Source organism: Mauremys mutica, chromosome 6 (assembly GCF_020497125.1).
Source record: "Mauremys mutica isolate MM-2020 ecotype Southern chromosome 6, ASM2049712v1, whole genome shotgun sequence".
Lineage (NCBI taxonomy): Eukaryota > Metazoa > Chordata > Testudines > Geoemydidae > Mauremys > Mauremys mutica.
The window spans coordinates 85,570,212-85,589,189 of record NC_059077.1 but is presented as its reverse complement, the minus strand read 5'-3'; positions in this window follow the sequence as shown (position 1 = coordinate 85,589,189).

Sequence of the window (18,978 nt, the reverse complement as noted above, 5' to 3'; positions counted from 1 at the left end):
TGTCTCACATTTCATTAGTGTTCAAGATCTTAACTCCTCATATTTCTCAGGTTCTTTTCCTTTTTGCACAATGTATGGAAGGACAAGAATGTGTAAGCCCCACAGCGACCCCATTCAAACTTTCACTGAGTTGGTGTAATTGGATTTTGCACCTCAATTTGCAAGATACAGTTCCTCTGCACTCCAAGCTTTTTAGTGGGCAGAAAAATAAAATAAAATAAAAATAATAATAAAGACAGGGCAGGCATTCACAAGGTACCAGGTCTCCACACTCTTCAGCTGAGACCCCAGATTTCAATGTACCCTGAAAAGGGTGATTAATTTAAAGTGAGTGGAGTCTGTTTCTTTAAGACAAGCTCATAAATCGTGAAAGATCACCACTTCTTTTCAAAAGACTCTCCACGGTCTGAGTTTCCCTTCTGGGTCAGTAAAGGCATTGAAGTTTTAATGGCATGCCATGGCAGATTACACGATACAGCTGTCCCGGCACCGTGAAAATTAAGTTATGCCCCGTGTCAGCAAGAGTTTTTTCCCTTTTCTTTCCCTACCCTCCCCCCTTCCCTCGCCTTCTTTCTTTCTCTTTCTCTGTCTCCTTCTTCATTCTCCTTTCTGCTGGGAAGTGCGCATCTGAGGGGGAGCTGGGAGCTCGGCGGGAGCTGCTACTACTGCTGCTGTTGGGCCTCAGCTATTGAGTGTTAGTAAATGGAGCTGATGGGGCTTTAGTGAAGAAGAGCCATCAAAATGGAGGCTTTTGTTCCTTCTCTTCTAAGCAAGGCCAAGCCACAGAAGCCACCCCTCCCTACACACAAACACACCTACCCCTCCATTCTGCTTTCCCTTTACCTTCCAAATCTATACAACAACCATGCCCAGCCACCTCTCTCTCTCTGAGCGCAGTGAGCTTGCTACTGACCACCCCTCCCCCAGCCCAGCTTTTTGGCTCATGACACCAGACCAGCTCAGTTAGACAGAGAAACTGTTACAGGAGATTTTACGATCTCTCATTGCCAATGATGCCTGTTTCTTCCAGGACAGGGCCTCAGAAGGGAGAACCCCCTTTGCTTTATTGGGCCTTTTGCATTTTAAAAAACCCTTTGGGGCCATCATAGATTCCCCTGTATCCCTCCCCCCACCCACACCCACACCCACACACACCCCAAGAGAGAAGAAATCAGTACAGTACTATAAATACACCCCCCTAGCCCTTTTACAAGCTCTAATGGGAGTCCGCATGTGTGGGAGTGAGAGGAAGAATGGGGAGAATTAAGTGGCAGGTTTCTTGCTGCTCTAGGTGATACTTTCCCCAGCTCAGAAGACCCACTTATTGCAGGAAATAACCCTCTTTATCCCTCCCCAATCAAGTCACAGCTATTTGGCATGTCTTTGTTATTGAAGCTTTGTAAGTTAATTAAGACAAGTAATAAAAGCTGAGTTAAAAGCACACATTCTCTAATGGCATAAAGGTTTTACACTCACTTTTGATATCACACGATTGCAGTAATTTTATGGTTTAACAGGTAAGAAGTAAAGATGGACCCAAGTTAGATCCAAATCTAAAGTTTCTCAAATTTCATAACATACAAAAATATTACCAATATAAAATGCTTGCAGCATACAATATACAATCATTTGCATGTCAACAGTTTCTGTCTTAATTCTTTTGCACATTGCTTAATAGCCCTCATTCATGTTAACGATCACTTCCTCATATGAGTCATTAACATAAGTGGGACTGTTTGTGTCAGTGCTCACCAATGCCAGGGTACCACAAGTGGGCTCTTTGTATCTTTATTTCTATCCATTCCAGGTTAACTGGTTAGAGCATGAGGGTTTGATGCTTGCATAATTCATTTACCGTAGTTAATAAAGGTTTGCTGGCTATTAAAGCATCCCATATATACAGGTTATTTTCTTCCATAGGAAAACTTTTCCATATCTTTAAACATCAGTCAGCTGAAGGTAATAGTCACACTTTTGCAGTGAGTTACACCAGTGACTCAGCGTGCAAGAAACAAGAATTAAAACCTTTTTAAGATTTTAATACAAATACTTTAATATTAACTCATCTTTATGTAGTTTTTTTGTCCTTGATAGACGGACATGTAGATAATTCAGACAGTGCATAGGACCACGAACATATCAGTCCAGTACATCATGAGCCAAATTCCACCTGATGTTTGGGCTCTCATGTGTACCAGAAAATCTGCAGTCAGACATAGGACAGAACAATAAAATAAAAATAAAATAAAATAAAATAAAATAAACAATAAAATAAAGAGTGTTTTGCTCTTTTGCTTGATCCCTCAAAATCTTCAGAGAATTGGCTCTGCAGGTCTTTGACAGGTACTCCATGCGTGTTTCCACAGAGAGGACATGCACGTTGAGGATATAGTTTGTGAATTTTTAGCAAATATATCCCCTGATCACACGTGCTCCACACTCCCACACAGATTGCTACTTGGCACAAATAATATCAGTTGAGAGACTATGCATGGGATGGGGGAGTGTTGTATCCACCCCTTATATAGATACAGAATTAATGCTGGTTTTGCAACATTAGTGTAAATCTATTTTTTGGGCGGAAACTGTGACATTTTTCTCTGTAAATGGTAGAGGAGGAAAAAATAAGTGCTGATTTGCTACTGCCCTGCACCTTGTGTAGTCATTTACATGTGTGCAAAGTGGGTGTAAAACATTACAGCCTGGTCAACACACAAAATATGTACTTTTTCGACTATACTAGTATAGCTAAATCAGTTAGGGTTACCAGTCCTCCAGGATAGCCCTGGAGTCTCCAGGAATTGCAGATTAATCTTTAATTTAAAGATTATGTCATGTGATGAAACCTCCAGGAACACATCCAACCAAAACTGCAGTACATCTTTTATGTGTACGATAACTATATCAGTATCATTAAGGCACTACAACCCTCTAGTCTGCAGTCATGAAAGTGCTTAAACTGGCATAATTTATTCCCTCACATTTAAAGATAACGTGTTTATATATTCTTGGATTCCTCAGTTGATTACTGCTTGTTGGTGTGAGGTAGGGAATGGGTTGTTGTTTTGCTTTGTTGTTGTTATTCACTACAAGGGAACCCTTCTTCTTACTTCTTGACCCAGATTGAGGCTCTTGGTGTGTGAGGGGAGCATGGGGTTAAGGGGAATTGTCTGTCACAGTAATTATCTGGCCCTGAGTGCTCAGAAAGGAGGTGCCTAGAGACTGGCCACTTCACTCACTCACACATGCCTACACATACACACACCAAAACAGTTCACAGTTTGATTGGAAGCTTTTCTCTTCCCCTCTCTCTCTCAGTTGTGCTGCAATCCATGTTAAATCAGCTCATTCCTCCTTCTCAGTAAATCTAGACAGGCCTCCGCTTTAAATACGCTGGACCACACAAGGGAGAAATATCAATTCCCCCATCCCTACCCCTCCTTTCCTTAGCCATTTGGAAGCCTGTGTTCTAATAATAAATGGTGGTTTTGGAGAAAAAAAAAAGAGAGACAATCCTCCCCTTTTCCCCCTTTTGGAGTGACAGTTCTGGGGCTTGGTCTGGGGAGCCCATGAATTGGACTTGCAAAGGGGGGTCCCTATAAATCTGGGCCGTTGCTCATTGTGCTGAAAGTTTAACTGCTTTACTCTCACTCACAAGGGGAGGGAAAGAAAATGACTTGTAAACATGGGGTTTAGAGATATTGCTTTTTTTTTTTAAGGTGCTTGTTGCCTGTCGTTTTGTTCCTTGGAAAAGTAACAATGTGACACAAAGTTTACCACTTTCTCCCCCACCTAGTTCTGTTAGTTTGTCTCTGCCTCTGTCATTGCTTATAATACAGCTTGGGAATTACATTATATAAGTATTTGGGGATACAGTTTGAATGAAATATACTATACAAATTATAGTTGTATTGTGCTGAAAAACAACTACAATTCTTGCCGACTCAGTTCTGGATAATTTAGACAATAAAAAAATGATTAAACAAACAAATGAAAAATACACAGACATACAACCCTTCCTCCCAATATACACATACCTTGGAGGAATGCCAACTGCAATTGCCACAAACTAAACACAGCTTTATGTTTTCTCACTGATGCTTTTACCCATCTCATATTCTGCCTTTCTGCTCATGACTAATTTCTTGATCCCATTTCATGGGTCACAGAGCAACATACCAACCATTTAGTAGCAATACATGTATACATACTTTGTGGATATAGTTTGAATATGATTTTATCAAATTTACCAAAATCCAGGAATTGCTAAACATGGCTAATGTATGTGGGTTCTTATAATTATACTAGTGGATTATTCAGCTTTATAATGTAATATTTGTCCCCAAAAAATTATTTGAATCTGAGACATTAACTATGATCCCTTGTCTCTAATAACTGCAAATAGGATAAAGGAACTAGCTAGTTTCTACTTCCATGCAACATTTAGTGTAAAAAATAAAGTTTAACACAGACTGAATCAGAGATCACTTTTTTATTTATGGGTAAAAAGGAAGTGAAAAAAGTGTGAAACAAAATTTGCTTAACCCTATTGAAAATAATATCATGATTATATGGAGATTTATGCTGTATCACATTTACTGTAAAGTCATAGTTTGAATTTCATCAATCCTTGAAATCATTTGATTGAATAATAAAAGTAAGACATGCAAAATAATGCCAGAAATAACCATATGGTGAGTATGAATGTTCATAGATCAGAAAAGAGAGAGAAAGGCTGCCCACTTTTTGTACAGTGGCTGATTTAGAATACATCTTATTAAAAATGTTTAAAGGAGTTAGACAGTACATTTGTGTGTATGTTTGTGACCCTGTGTGGGTAGGGGGAAGGGAGGTTTGAGAAATTCTAATCCTGTAGCTCTCAGGACCTGGAGAGTTGGACCCCATCTGGTGTAACTGGATTAAAAATCTTTTCTCATTTCAAAGGTTTGATCTCCATGAGGGTTTGATGTGATGAAATCAAAGTGGCAGCTTGGATTTGAAAACTATTTGGATTTGAACTCCCTAATGTCTAGTTCTGAGGGAATGATTGGGATGGATATAAATGTGTGGTAAACACCAATGCATTTATAAAGAATGAGTTATGCTTGAGACAACATAAGGATATTATATTGCTAAAATAATAGTGATTATAACAACAATAAAACTGTTAAAATTAAAAGAACTTTCATTTTGAAATGATTGGGTCATATTGTGCCATCAGGATTTTAGCAGAACTCCCCAATGGCATCAATGGAAAACTCATAGCACTACATTAATAGTAATAATAATCAATAATAGTTGTTTTTATCCAGTGATTCAGGCATGAGCTTGGGACTCTGGAGACAAGGGCTCAATTCTTGCCGTACCTCAGATTTCCTGTGTGATCTTTGGCTAGTCACCTAGTCTTTCTGTGCCTCAGTTCCCCATCTGTATAATGGGGATAATACTTCCCTATCTACCAGGGGAATTGTGAGGATAAATACATTAAAGATTGTGAAGCACTCAGATACTGTGATAATGGGGACCACATAAGAATAAGTATATAAGATATTGTTATTACCAAACTTGTGTTGTGCTTCACAAAATCAAAGAATAATATATGGTTTAAAGTGAAATGGTACATACATTAAGAAATACAAGTTTAGAGTTGGATTCATTAAACAATAACCATGCATTTAAAAGAATATATGTAAAACCACTTGTAGGTGGAGTGCACAACATTCATATACTTACCTGTATCAAGGGATACAATACTTTTGCATGCTACCTTATTTAACACAGAAAAGATCAATCAAACCTTGCTTGGCTGCAACTGCAAGAAAATTATTGTAGGTGATAGTCTCAAAATACCTGGGCCCAGTTCTTCACTCCTGAAGTTAATGACAAAACAACCACTGACTTAATGGTGAAAGATCAGATCCCTGAAGCTAAAGGCAGATTGATAGCTACTCAGTGGTCCAGAGGAAGGTGAAAAAGCTACAAGGCTCCTACCCTGTTGCCATTTTTCTACATCATCTTGCACAAAACATCAAGCAGTATAATGGAATGGATTGAACAGCTCCCTCTATGGATCATCTGAGAGGTGTGAAAGAAACCAATTCTCATCATTTAATCAATAAGGACATGCCAGTAAAATTCATGAAGTGCAGTTTGGGCACTGGATATCCAGAAATTTGCTTTGAGCACCAAAATGAGAATGGTAGTCAGGAGCTCTGCTCCTCAGGCATTACAGAGCTGCTTATTTATTGCTAGAGATAAAGCTCCTCTGTGCAGGAGACAGAAATTTCTCAGGGGCCAGTCCAAGACTATAGAACAAACAGCCACAGGAACTAAAGAACATCACAACATCAGCTGCAAGGGATGATGCATTTCTTTGACCTTGTTTTTGCTAATATAAACATATAGTGCAGTGTATATATAATATATTACATTATTATTAAAAAAAACAGAGCTAACCCCTCCCAAAAAAAATCTCCTTGTGAAAAAGAAGAGAAAAAGAAAGAACCACACATGGCAGATTCTACTTACATTACTCAATGCACTCCTGGAAGGATCTCATCTACTACTGTGATGAAGGCCATATAAGAATCTGACCAGAGTAGACAAAAAGATTTATGTCCCATGTCAATCGTTTCATTTTTAAATACAAATTCTTCCTGAGGTGGCTGTGATCCAAACTGGTTCTTGAAAATACACTAATGAATATATTTCATTTTAGAGAGAAAACAGAGTTTGTCTAAAGTGTCAAAAAGCAGTAGCAGATTGTATGAATTAATAAGCAAAATCCAGCATTATTGAAACTACACATGATAGTATCCAGCGAGGAGATGGGGAAACATGCCACAGCAGCCACAACACTAATAAATTATTTGAGAACATGAAATACATTAAGTTAAACAACAGTAGCTTTGTCCTCTAGAAGGCATTTCAGAGCTAAAATGAGGATTTAGTATTCATCTGTACTACCATCATCTGTTTAATCTGATGCATCTCAATTTACTATCCAATGCCGCTTGGTACGAGTTTTCCATTTCCACCTTTTAATTATCCCTCCATGTTAAGGTCTCATAATTTCTTACCAGGGTTTACCTTCACTGGGAAAACTGTCCCCCAGTAGGGTTTAACCAACACTAGCTGGTCAGTGTAGACCCATCGGTCCTGGCCAGCATTGTGTCAGCTAATTTGATTTCTCACAATTGTATTTAAACATTCCCAGTGTGAACACTCCATTATATTGCTACATGTTGCTGTACAGTTACAGGTGACAATGTTTGGATAAGATATTAAATAGAGGTGGGGGGTTCTGCTTCTGATGGCTGTTGAAAGGGAAGTTAAAGATCCCATGGAACCTTTTAAAAGGAGTAGGTTATAACCCTCATGTCTAGTCACTTATTTTCTCTCAGACTTAAAAAAAAAAAAGAATTATAATGTCCATGGCTGTATGTGAGCTATAGCTGAACATACAAAAAGGCTGATTTTTCAGAGGAGCTGAACACCTGCAGTTTCCATTGATGCCAGTTGGAGCTATGGTACTCAGCTCCTCTGAAAATCTAGCCCCACTTTGCTGATCTAATAATTGCTGTTACTGGACTGGTTTCTGGGTTTATGATGTCACTGCACTCCCAGTATCTAAATCACTGCTTTGAAAAGCTCTTTGACATACTTTAAGTATGGAAGGTATTATGTAAAATCAAGCTCCATTAATCTCAAAAGCCTATAAAAATCTGAAATTAAAGCCATAATCCAGGGAATGGGCTAGATCAATGGTCCTTAATTTGTGGGTCTGGCCCAAAAGTGGGTTGTGGCTTGGCAGGGACTATCTTTGTATCTTCACAGTGCCTCTCACAATGGAATTCAGATCATCCACTGGTGTTCATAAGTGCTACATTAATGATGATTATGATACTGAATTGATGATGAGTGAGTGAGTTCTGGGATTGCCGCCTTTACACACAGTGCTGCTTTAACCTCTCCAAATAGTGGGAAAGCAAAAGGAGAGGAAACAGAACACTAGACCAGATGCCAAAATGCTAGAGGGGCCAAGAGCAGAGAAGATAAAATGCAAATTTTGTTTTTTAAATAGGAAGCTCATGGCAAGAACCTAATAGGGAGAGGAATCCATGGCAGGAGCCAGAAGGGTGTGTGAGTGGTGGGAACCTGAATGATGAGAGTGTGAGAAATCTCTTTGTGGGAGTGAGAGACTGAAGTGGAATTTGCCCTTAATAATTCAGAACGCTCAATGTTTTGTTCTCTCTTGTCCCATATCATGTTCTCTTGGCGGTCCATAAGAAGACTACAGTCCCAGCAGAAGGCCCAGGCTGTGTTAGGATACCTGCTAGATGAAACAAACAAATGGAAAGAGAATTCATGAGGTTTTGTAGATTTGATTAATAGGACATGAGTCAATAACATTCATTTTATATGATGTAAATATTAGAGCAGAATGTTGATAGGGAAACTTTTTTCATAGATGGAATCTATAACTAACTTCAATTTTGTGAAGGATGTCCTCGAGAATTTCAATGAACCCAAGTGCACTGATACCATGTTAAAAAGCAAAATTAAGGGCACCCTCATCTTTCTTTCTTTCTTTCTTTCTTTCTTTCTTTCTTTCTTTCTTTCTTTCTTTCTTTCTTTCTTTCTTTCTGAAAGATGCCAGATAGATAACATATTTGAAGGGGCTATTTTTAACTTTATTGTTAGTTATAATCATCTTAGATCTTATTTGTAAGACATTAGAGAAAAAAAAAGATTTTCGATTTATGTATTTTGTGCATTTCACAATACTCTGTGTGTAGTGAGTTTCAGTGTTCCCTGTGCATACTATAGTAATTTTCTGTGTTGTTTGTGTGAGTCGTCCATACAGCAACAGGAGAATGAAAAATATTTTAAAAGATAGGAAATATATTTGTAAAACGAGAAAAATTGGTAGAGGGATTCAGAGACAAGTATAGCACCAGAAATCACTTTTAAGATTGTTTTTTTTTAATTTACTAGATTTCAAGTTGATAGTGTTCCTTTAACATTTTGTACTTCTATAGCAATTTCTACCTGAGGAGCTCCAAGTACTTAACAAACATTAGTGAATTTAACCTCACAACACTCCATGTGATTGGCACTTTCTTCAACTTTTTGGAGAAATCAAATTACAGAGAGGATAAGTGACTTGCCCAGTCATGCTGCAAACCTTTGTCAGAACCAAAGAATCCAGACGTCCTGACTCCACACTGCTGTACTTTAACCACGTCATCATGAAGTCCTCTATCCACAGAATTGATGCACCATAGACAGTATCAAGGCAGGCTTCCAGACATTGACCAACTAATATTACCCTTAATATTAATCGGGAGAGCCCTTCTATATGGGGGAAAAAGATAATTCTTTCTCCTTGGCCATTCAATTCTTTGTCACCCCACTGAGTCTTCCAACAAAAGTGCCAACTAATGGCAGTTTGTGGCAGTTGCTTGAATCATAATGTCTCATTGTGATGTAGAAACTTATCAGCTGGGAACTGGAATGAGACAGCTAACTCGTTTCACTTAGGACACTTATTCTTATGTGACGTTCGCTACTAATTCAGGTATTCTGAGGTTGAAAGGACTCTAAATGTCATGACTAATCCCCATCCATTTTATTATATGTAGACTTCCTAGAGGAAGGGGAAGAAGTAGTGCCTCCATCTTCTCTCTAAACGGAGTAAGGAAAGGCCACTTCTTCCCATCAAGCAATATGATTCTGTCTGGAAAAAAATAAATAAAAAGATCCTCACTGTTACTCTGATTGTTTCAAGACATTGGTATTCAGTTAAATAGAGATGGTTGAGAGTGCATGTGCATCTTTATGTGGATGCAAAACCCCCTTCTTGAAGGGTTGGATGAGAGACTCAGTGAAAGGGGCCTTTGTGGATTTTCACTTGGGCTGATTTGGCTGTAGGAGTTTTTCTTCCCTTGCCTAACTGGTGAGGATTCCAATGGCATGAGTGTGCCCTGGTGACTCTATAGCTGCACTGTGTTAATCTGAAATACCAGGGCAAAACATATCACAAGCACTCAGGTATCAAAGAGGAGAAGCAGTGCACGGGGCATGACAGCACAGTAAATGTGATCGCACTAGTATAGGTTAACTTACCTCAGGATTGCTTGATGCCTTGCTTAGCATGCAGTGAACCCATAGGCTCACAGAGTACCAGCCTGCCCACCAGCCCCCCATTAACAACTCAACCCCCCAAAACAGACATTTTCTCCCCCACATGGTCCCAATCTCACAATCCTTTTCAATTATAAGCAAAATTCTTACTTCACCTGGAAATGGCAAGAAACTACTTTGCGGATAATTTAGCAAGTTAAATGAACTCGTGGTTAAGGGAGATTGCATTGTAATTCCAAATGAAATGAGAGAAGAAATCCTAAACCTCATCCATGAGGGACATCAGGTATTAACTAAATGTGGTGCATGGGCCAACCAGCCAGCGTGGTGGCCACGCATCAGCAAGGACATAAAGTATCTGCATCCGAATGTTGCAGAAATAACAGACCAAACCAATGCAAGGAACCTTTAATAACAATACCTCTACCGGATAGATCTTGGAGGAAACTAACTGCAGATTTATGTGAATTCAAAGGACATCATTACCTGGTTGTAGTGGACTATTTTTGTAGGTATCTAGAAATAATGTACTTGAAAGACATAATGTGGCACAGTATTATCAAGAAACTGAAGTGCACTTTTGCTCATTTGGGTATTCAAGAACAACTAGTGATGGACAATGGACCACAATTCACCCCAGAGGAATTAAAGTAATTCCAAACTAAATATGATTTTGACCATATTATTAGCAGCCCACATTGCCCACAAGTAAATGGAGACACTGAAAAAGCTGTACAGACAGCCAAGAAAATCCTATAGCAGGAAGATACATTCCTTGCTCAGCTGAGCTACAGTTCAACACCACCAGCAGCTACTGGATATAATCCAGCACAAATCCTGATGGGAAGACAACTCAGAACTACTGTCCTGACTCAAGTTCTTTTCCAATCTCCAAAGTGGCCAGACATGAAGAGAATAGCCAAATTAAATAAAAAGGCAAAAAGAGTCTATGAACACTTTTATAACAGATGTCATTTAGTTAGAGATCTGCTTAGTCTAGAATCTAATGTCTGTGTTTGCATCAAACTGGATGGAGAAAAAGGATGAGAAATGCCAGCTAGCGTAAAGAAAAGGAATTAATCACCCAGACCATATGTGATTGAGGCTGATAGTGGAGAGTTCAACAGCAATCAACAACATCTAGGGTTTGTTCCTCAGAAAGAACAATCAATAGAGCAAACTCTAGAGGTGGTAGATGTAGAACAAGAAGAAGATGACTCAAAGATTCCAAACTGACCACAGAGAGTCAGTGCAGCTGTGGACAACCAGATGACCAAGCTGTTATACGGTCAGGTTGTATAATTAGAAAGCCAGCATGATTCAGAGATATCTGACAGAGTGATACATGCTGATCTTTAAAGACAATGTGATAATGGACATTTTGTAAGTGATAGGAATGTAAAACTTGAAGGGGGGATGGAATGGAATGGAATGCTAGACTGTATTTGCCGTTACATGGTGGTTTGTGTAACATACGTTACCTGAGAGTAGCTCAGCTACACTTGGCAGTGCATTGAAGTAGCTCATGGAAGTCACATCTCTAGTATCTCTCTGTAAAGGAAGCTCTGTAGGCCATCTATATCTGGGTATATGACGGTGTGGTTGGGTGGGACATATCAAGAAACCTTGGGTGTTTTTGGGGTCCCAAGTGGTGAAAAAGTTGAGACCCACTTCTATAGGTACGTATTATATCTCCATTTAAAGACAGGGAAGCTGAGGGGACAGTTGAATAACTTGTCAAAGGTCTCACAATGGCAGAACCAAATACAGATCCCAGATCTCCTTACACCCAGTCCTGTGTCTACCCACAGGAGCACTTGTGTCTTTGTTTTGGCTCCAGTGACCCATAATGGATAACAGTAGTTTTTTAAATGTGTAATTGTTTCTCTTTTTCCTGACTCTTTGGATGCATCATGAAGAAGAGACCACTCACCACCTAGAAGAAGTAAAAGCGATGAAGGGAAAGAACAGTGAGGGCAGGAAAAAAACACACAGCAGGTACTTTGCACTGAATAAATATTGCACATTCCCCACCTTTTAAAAGATTTCCTTCATAAATCCCACATAGATGGTAATTTTGTTCGTCGTGGACACGAGAATATAAATTTTATTACATTGAGATACATATAATTAAAAGTATTTAAATGGTTTTTGTTTTGTTTTGTTTTTTTGGTCTCCAGATGGGTCATTCAAAAGTGCAAGTTACAATGGCATTTCAGTTTTAAAAGATCTGGGAAAAATAGTTGCGGAGTCAGTTCCTACAGAGACTACAGAAAGGAGTTGTCTGAAGGATAAAGTCTCTCCTAAAGTCTCGTCAGTTCTGCCTCTTATCTAGTAGTCACAGTTATGCCAAATGTCTTACCATTTTTTCATCAGAGAGCAGATAATAAGTCAAAGGCCTGGGCCAAAACAAACTCTCTGAAAAGATCTTATGAAATCATTTCTCTTTGCAAATCCATAAAAATCGCCTTGGATTCCTTATCAATAGAAAGGCTTAAAGAGGGTGCAGAAGTCGTTGAATTATGATGTGCTTGTTTTAATGAAATTCCACTCCTGCTGAGATGTTCCCTGCAGATTTTCCATATTTCAGCATGGGAAAGGTTTGAAGCTTTCCTGACGGTGCCAAGAGTTAATTGAAAACATTTCAGGATAAATTCAGCTCAGGGCCAATGCTGCCATTCCTTCATTATTCTTAACAATAATAGAGGAGTAATACAATTATTAATAGGCATGTTGTATCCTCTTAAAGTGGCAGTGTGTTTCTGAAACCGTGTCTTTCACATTCTTTTTCTTTTTTTTTTTTAACAAATCTGAAACAAATGGGAGAATAGAAAACCTAGGAAAAAAGCAAGCCTAGCTGATATATTATACCATTTATTACTTTTCCTTCACACTAAACATTCAGCCACAGTTATTTATAAGCAGTTTTTTTTAAAAAGTAAACTTGTTAGTCAAAGGTTTCCTCCATTTGTTTGTTTGTTTTTTGTTTTGTTTAGTTAGTTGGTTGGTAGGTTTATGTTTTTTGGTTTTTGTATTTAAAGTCCCAGCTTTAGTATGGCATTAATTATTTCCTTTGTAAATGTGTGTGTGTATATCCTCTGCATTACACAAGGAATTTCAGACTAGTATAATATGAATAGAATAGAGCTACTAGCATGTACAAGGTTAAATTAGCTTTGAAATAATGACCCCTTCTAAGGATTTATGATTTTAGTATTTTGACACTTCAAATAAGAAATTGTAGTTTTCTCCTCCATAAATTAGATTGCCTTGTTGGCCAAGTGTTAGTTACCTATTATCTCCCAAGGTGAGCAATTAATGTCACCATTTCCCAGAAAACAGCATTTTTGGTTTCATCGCTTTTTATTCTAGCCTTGAGTCTTGGCACTTTCACTGCTGTTTTTGCAGTATTTATGTACTCTCATTAAATCAAGTGTTAAAATTCAAATCTATCACGAGCTACTATGTTAACATTTCAGAAATAATGGCATCATGTGTACTTATGTTATTATCATATAGAACCAAAACAGACAATAAAATAGTTGTACACTAATTATTTCCAGATTTTAAGAAATCTATATTTCTGCCTCATTGTTAAATGAATGCTCAAACAGAATATAGAAGTGACAATTGAACTAAAGAAAAATACCCATCCCATTTAATTGCAGAATTGTTTATGCTGTAAATTTTGTCTAATTAAGGACCATGAGCTCAATTCAAGGACAACTGAAGTCAATGCAAGGACTTCTGTCAACTTCAATGGGCTGTGATTAGGTTGTATTAAGTATCAGAGGGGTAGCCGTGTTAGTCTGGTTCTGTAGAAGCAGCAATGAATCCTGTGGCACCTTATAGACTAACAGACGTTTTGCAGCATGAGCTTTCGTGGGTTACTTGCATCCGAAGAAGTGGGTATTCACCCACGAAAGCTCATGCTGCAAAACGTCTGTTAGTCTATAAGGTGCCACAGGATTCTTTGCTGCTTCTAGGTTGTATTAGTAACATTTCAGGAGTCCAAAAGCCATATCTGATTTACTATAGTCATCCTTATTTTTAATGTAGGTCCTGCCAAAACAGACTATGGGCCAGATCTAAGCCCTTTTTGGCAACAAAAAGAGACTTAAAGCTGCCACATTGTGGAAGAATCTTCAGCTGCAGCGGACCTGGCAGAGCCCATTCTATGCCACCCCCTCTTAGTCCCCTGTCATAGGAGAAGTTCCAAGGGTAGGAAGGGGGTATGGCTGGAGCACATTTTGTTCCAGCAATCTCCAGTGTTGTAACAGCCCCAGAGGCCAATGAAAAACAGGTGTAGTTTAGAGTAGCCCTTAGGCCTTACTCTGGGGTTAGGGGTGATGTAAAACTAAGTCCAGATTGGGGGCCTGCATACAGCTCCTTTGTTGCTCCCCTCTCAGCTGTCCTCAGTGCTTAGTGGGCAAATCTACAACTCCCAGAATAACTGTCCCTTTTCATTTGAACAGCAGTGGGCCACATTTGGCTTTTGGGCTCCAGAGTGGTCACCCTTGGATAACATGTAGGACTAGGTGAATAATGAAAAACATTTCTGCAACTATTTGCTCAATAATATTAAAAATAATATTCCATTAGTCCCTTTTGTGTCCACTTTCTGAAAGCATTCAAGAAAATGAGCTTTGTTCCCATGAATGCTTGTGGAAAGTGAATTTTAAGCTGGCATAGCTGTGTATTTGCATGTATACTTTATACAAGATGGCATGCTGCTTGATATAGGTGGAGGAGCATGGCTCCTAAAAGCCCTTGCCTTTGTTAGCACAGAAAGATTTAGACAAACCAGAGAAAACCCAGCCCATACCCTTCCCACCTAGGCCCAAGCACCATTACAGTTATTTGTGAATGTGATAATAAAAAATTACACTTTAGACTCTACATCCAGTCAGTAAATCTTACAGTTTAGCCTAAGTTCTCCAGGAATGAAACCACAGGCAAAGCCTGTATGGCCCAACAGATAAATAATTTCTAAAATTCCCTAATTGTTCTTTTCTACTCCCTGTTTCTGAATCTTTGTCTTCACTAGAGAAATAACTTGTGTCTAATAACAATTGTTTTCGCTAACATGCTTAATGCCTCAACAAAAAAAATGCTTTGCTCACACTACGAATCATGCTAGATACCATAGGTCTCCCCCCAGGGTTAACCTCATTTGTTCAAAGCCCCTGTGTCTTCTTCAAACTTTTCTTAATATAGAAGTTTCAGTCTTTCAGAATAATGCCATGGGCCAATTTCTGCTGTTGTTTACACTGTTGTAAATCCAGAGTAACTCCACTGAAATCTAGACCCAGGTAACTGAAAATGGAATTTTATATCATAAATAAAGGCTAAATTTGTTGAGTAAATTATTTGTGATGGTTATTTGCTCACCTCCATTCATGTGTATACCCTTTCGAGGCCTCCACACAATGAAGGGCAAGACCAGGACACACAGGGATAGATCCAGTTTTGGGGTTTTTTTTCTTCTCCTTGTATCAGGTACCTGTTTACCAATATACACCCACAATACATTTAGATGCATAAGAATTTATGGTGAGATTTTTAAAAAGTGCCTAAGTGAATTAGGGTCACAGGTCCCACTGAAACTGACTACAGTGTGATACCAAAAATATTTAAACATGTTTAGAATGACCTCTTCCAGCATATTGAAGGGACAAGGAGGGCTGCCCCTGTATTGGTGAACCTCAGTCCATCCTCTTCTCTGCCTGTGGGTACTAAGCACCCACTAATTTTTCCCTGGAGCACCTGTGGAGTATGGCACCAATGTGGCTGCATCAGGAACTCTTTAAGGATCTAAAAATAAAAAAGGAATCATACAAAAAGTGGAAACAAGGAAAAATTGCTACGAATGAGTATAACAGACTAGCATAAGCATGTAGGGACAAAATCAGAAAGGCTAAGACACAAAATGAATTACATCCAGCAAGAGACGTAAAAGGCAATAAGACATTTTATAAATAGATTGGAAGTAAGAGAATGATGAAGGAATGCATAGGCTGAAGCATTTAGTGCCTTATTTACTTCAGTCTTCATTTAAAAGATTAATTGTGACCAGATGCTTAACATAATTAATATTAATAACAAGGGGAAAGGCTCTCAGGCCGGAATAGGAAAAGAACAAATTAGAGAAAATTAAGATAAATTGAATGTAGTTAAGTCAATAGGGTCTGATGAAATTCACCCTAGAGTACTTAAAGAACCAGCCAAAGCAATCTCTGAACCATTAGCAATTATCTTCGAGAACAGGTGAGATCCCAGAGGACCAAAGAAGGACAAATATAGTACCTGTTTTTTAAAAGAGGGAAAAAAGAGGACATAGAGAATTATAGACCAGTCAGCTTAACTTTGATACCTGGAAAAATACGTGAACAAATTATTAACAATCAGTTTGTTCAAACCTGGAGAATAGAATAATAAATAGCCAACATGTATCATTCAAGAACAAATCATGCCGATCCAATCTAATTTCCTTCTTTGATGGGATAACTGGACTAATGGTTGAGGGGAAGCAGTAGACATAATGTTTCTTGATTTTAGTAAGGCTTTGACGCTGTCTCGTGATTTTCTCATAAGCAAACTAAGGGAATATGGTCTAGATGAAATTACTATAAAGTGGGTGCATAGCTGGTTGAAAGACCATTCTCAAAGAGTAGTTATCAATGGTTTGCTGTCAAACTGGAAGGACATATGAAGCGGGGTCCTGCAGGGGTCTGTCTTGAGTTTGGTACTATTCAATATTTTCATTACCGACTTGGATGATAGAGTGGAGAGTATGCTTACAAAATTTGTGGATAACATGATGCTGGGAAGTATTGTAAACATTTCCAAGGACCAGATTAGAATCCAGAATGATCTTGATAAATTGGAGAATTGGTCTGAAATCAATACAATGAAATTCAATACACACAAGTGCAAAATTCTACAGATAGGAAGGAAAATCAAATGCACAAATAAAAAATGGGAATGACTGGGTACGCAGCACTACTGCAGAAAAGGATTTGGAATTTATAGTGGCTCACATATTGAATATAAGACCAGAGTGCAATGTTGTGGCAACAAATGCAAATGTCATTCTGAGATGAATTAACAGGAATGTTGTATGTAAGCCAAAGGAGATAATTGTCCACCTGTAGTTGGCACTGGTGAGGCCTTAGATGGAGTACTGTGTCCAGTTTGGGACATCACAAGTTACAAAAGATGTGAACAAATTGTAGAAAGTCCAGAGGAGAGTAACAAAAATGATAAGAGGTTTGGAAAACATAACCTGTGAGGAAAGGTTGAAAAAACTGGGTATGTTTAGCCTACAGAAGAGAAGGCTAAAGAGGGTTGTAACAGTCTTCAAATATGTAAAAGGTTGTTATAATGAGAGTGGTGATCAGTTGTTCTCCATATCCACCAAGGATAGGGCAAACAGTAATCTGCTTAGTTTGCAGCAAGAGGGATTAGATATTAGGAAAAACTTTCTAACTATAATTAACTGTAATCAGTTCCAGTTAAGCAGTGGAACAGGTTATCTAGAGGAATTCCTAGGAATTACCTTGTTGAATGCCCATCTCTGAAGGTTTTTAAGAACTGGTTAGCCAAACACCTATCAGAGACAGTCTAGATATAGCTAATCTTGCCTTAGCATGATGAAATGCGGTAGATCAGTGTTTCTCAACGGCTAGCCTGTGAACTGGCTCCAGTCTCTGAGATCTCTCTGACACAGTTTAGGAAAGCAGCAAGCCGGTCCCTAATATCAAAAAGATTGAGAGACACTGGACTACATGACCTCTTGACAGCCTTTCCAGCCCTACATTTCTATGATTACACAAAAAGAAAAAGATGTTTGTGAAGGATTTTAATGTAATGCATTTTAAACAGATGTGGCTTGATTTTTGTAGTTTTTGATTATACCTAGCACAATATGTGCATTTCCATTATATGCGTTTTGGGATGACATTGAACACCATATTTTCTCAGGATACACATTGTGGTAAAAAGATACAAGATGTATGGGGGAAGTGTGAAGTCTTTTGTATATTTAAATGTTCTGAGATACTCAGGTACTGTGTTGGTGCGTGCCTAAGAAATGCTCCGAAACAATACAATATTTCCTATAATGAAGAAGAAGTGAAATCTCTTTTCTAATTATAATTATGTTTTTAAGCCCTTTTCCCAGCTGGCTGTCCCCTTCTTCCACCTAATCCTTCTGTCCAGAGTACAGCTAATTTCTTCAATTCAAAATTGACATCATCAGATAAGAATTCTCATTCCATACCTAATTTTTGCCTCTCCTTTACTCATTTTTTGGCTCTATTTTCTACTTTCTGCCTCTTTCAGCTTGTACCCTGGAGCCCACTCCTTTTTACCTCCTGTCAGCCTTAGATCCTCTCTAATTCCTCTCCCCTGCTGTATTTTAACTGCTCTATCACTGCTCTATCACTGGTTTATTTTCCTCTGCTTCAAAACACACATTCCTCCCATCTTGAAGAAATTTCCCTCTTTAACTACCTTTCTATATCCTTTCTCCCCTTTGTCTCCCAAATCCTGGAGTGAAGGTTAGTTCTCACTGCCTTCATTTCCTCTCCTCCTAATCTCTTGCTGATGCCCTCCAATCTGGTTTCTGCCCTTTCCCCTCCACTCTAGACACTAATGACCTCTTTCAAACTAAATGTAAGGAGTGCTTCTCTAGCCTCATCATTCTTAATTGGTCTACAGCTCTTAATACTGTTGGTCACTCTCTTCTCCTCAGACTCTCTGTTGGCTTTTGCAGCACAGTTTTCTCTTATCTTCTGCTTTATCAACCATTCTTTCAAAATCTCCTTTAAT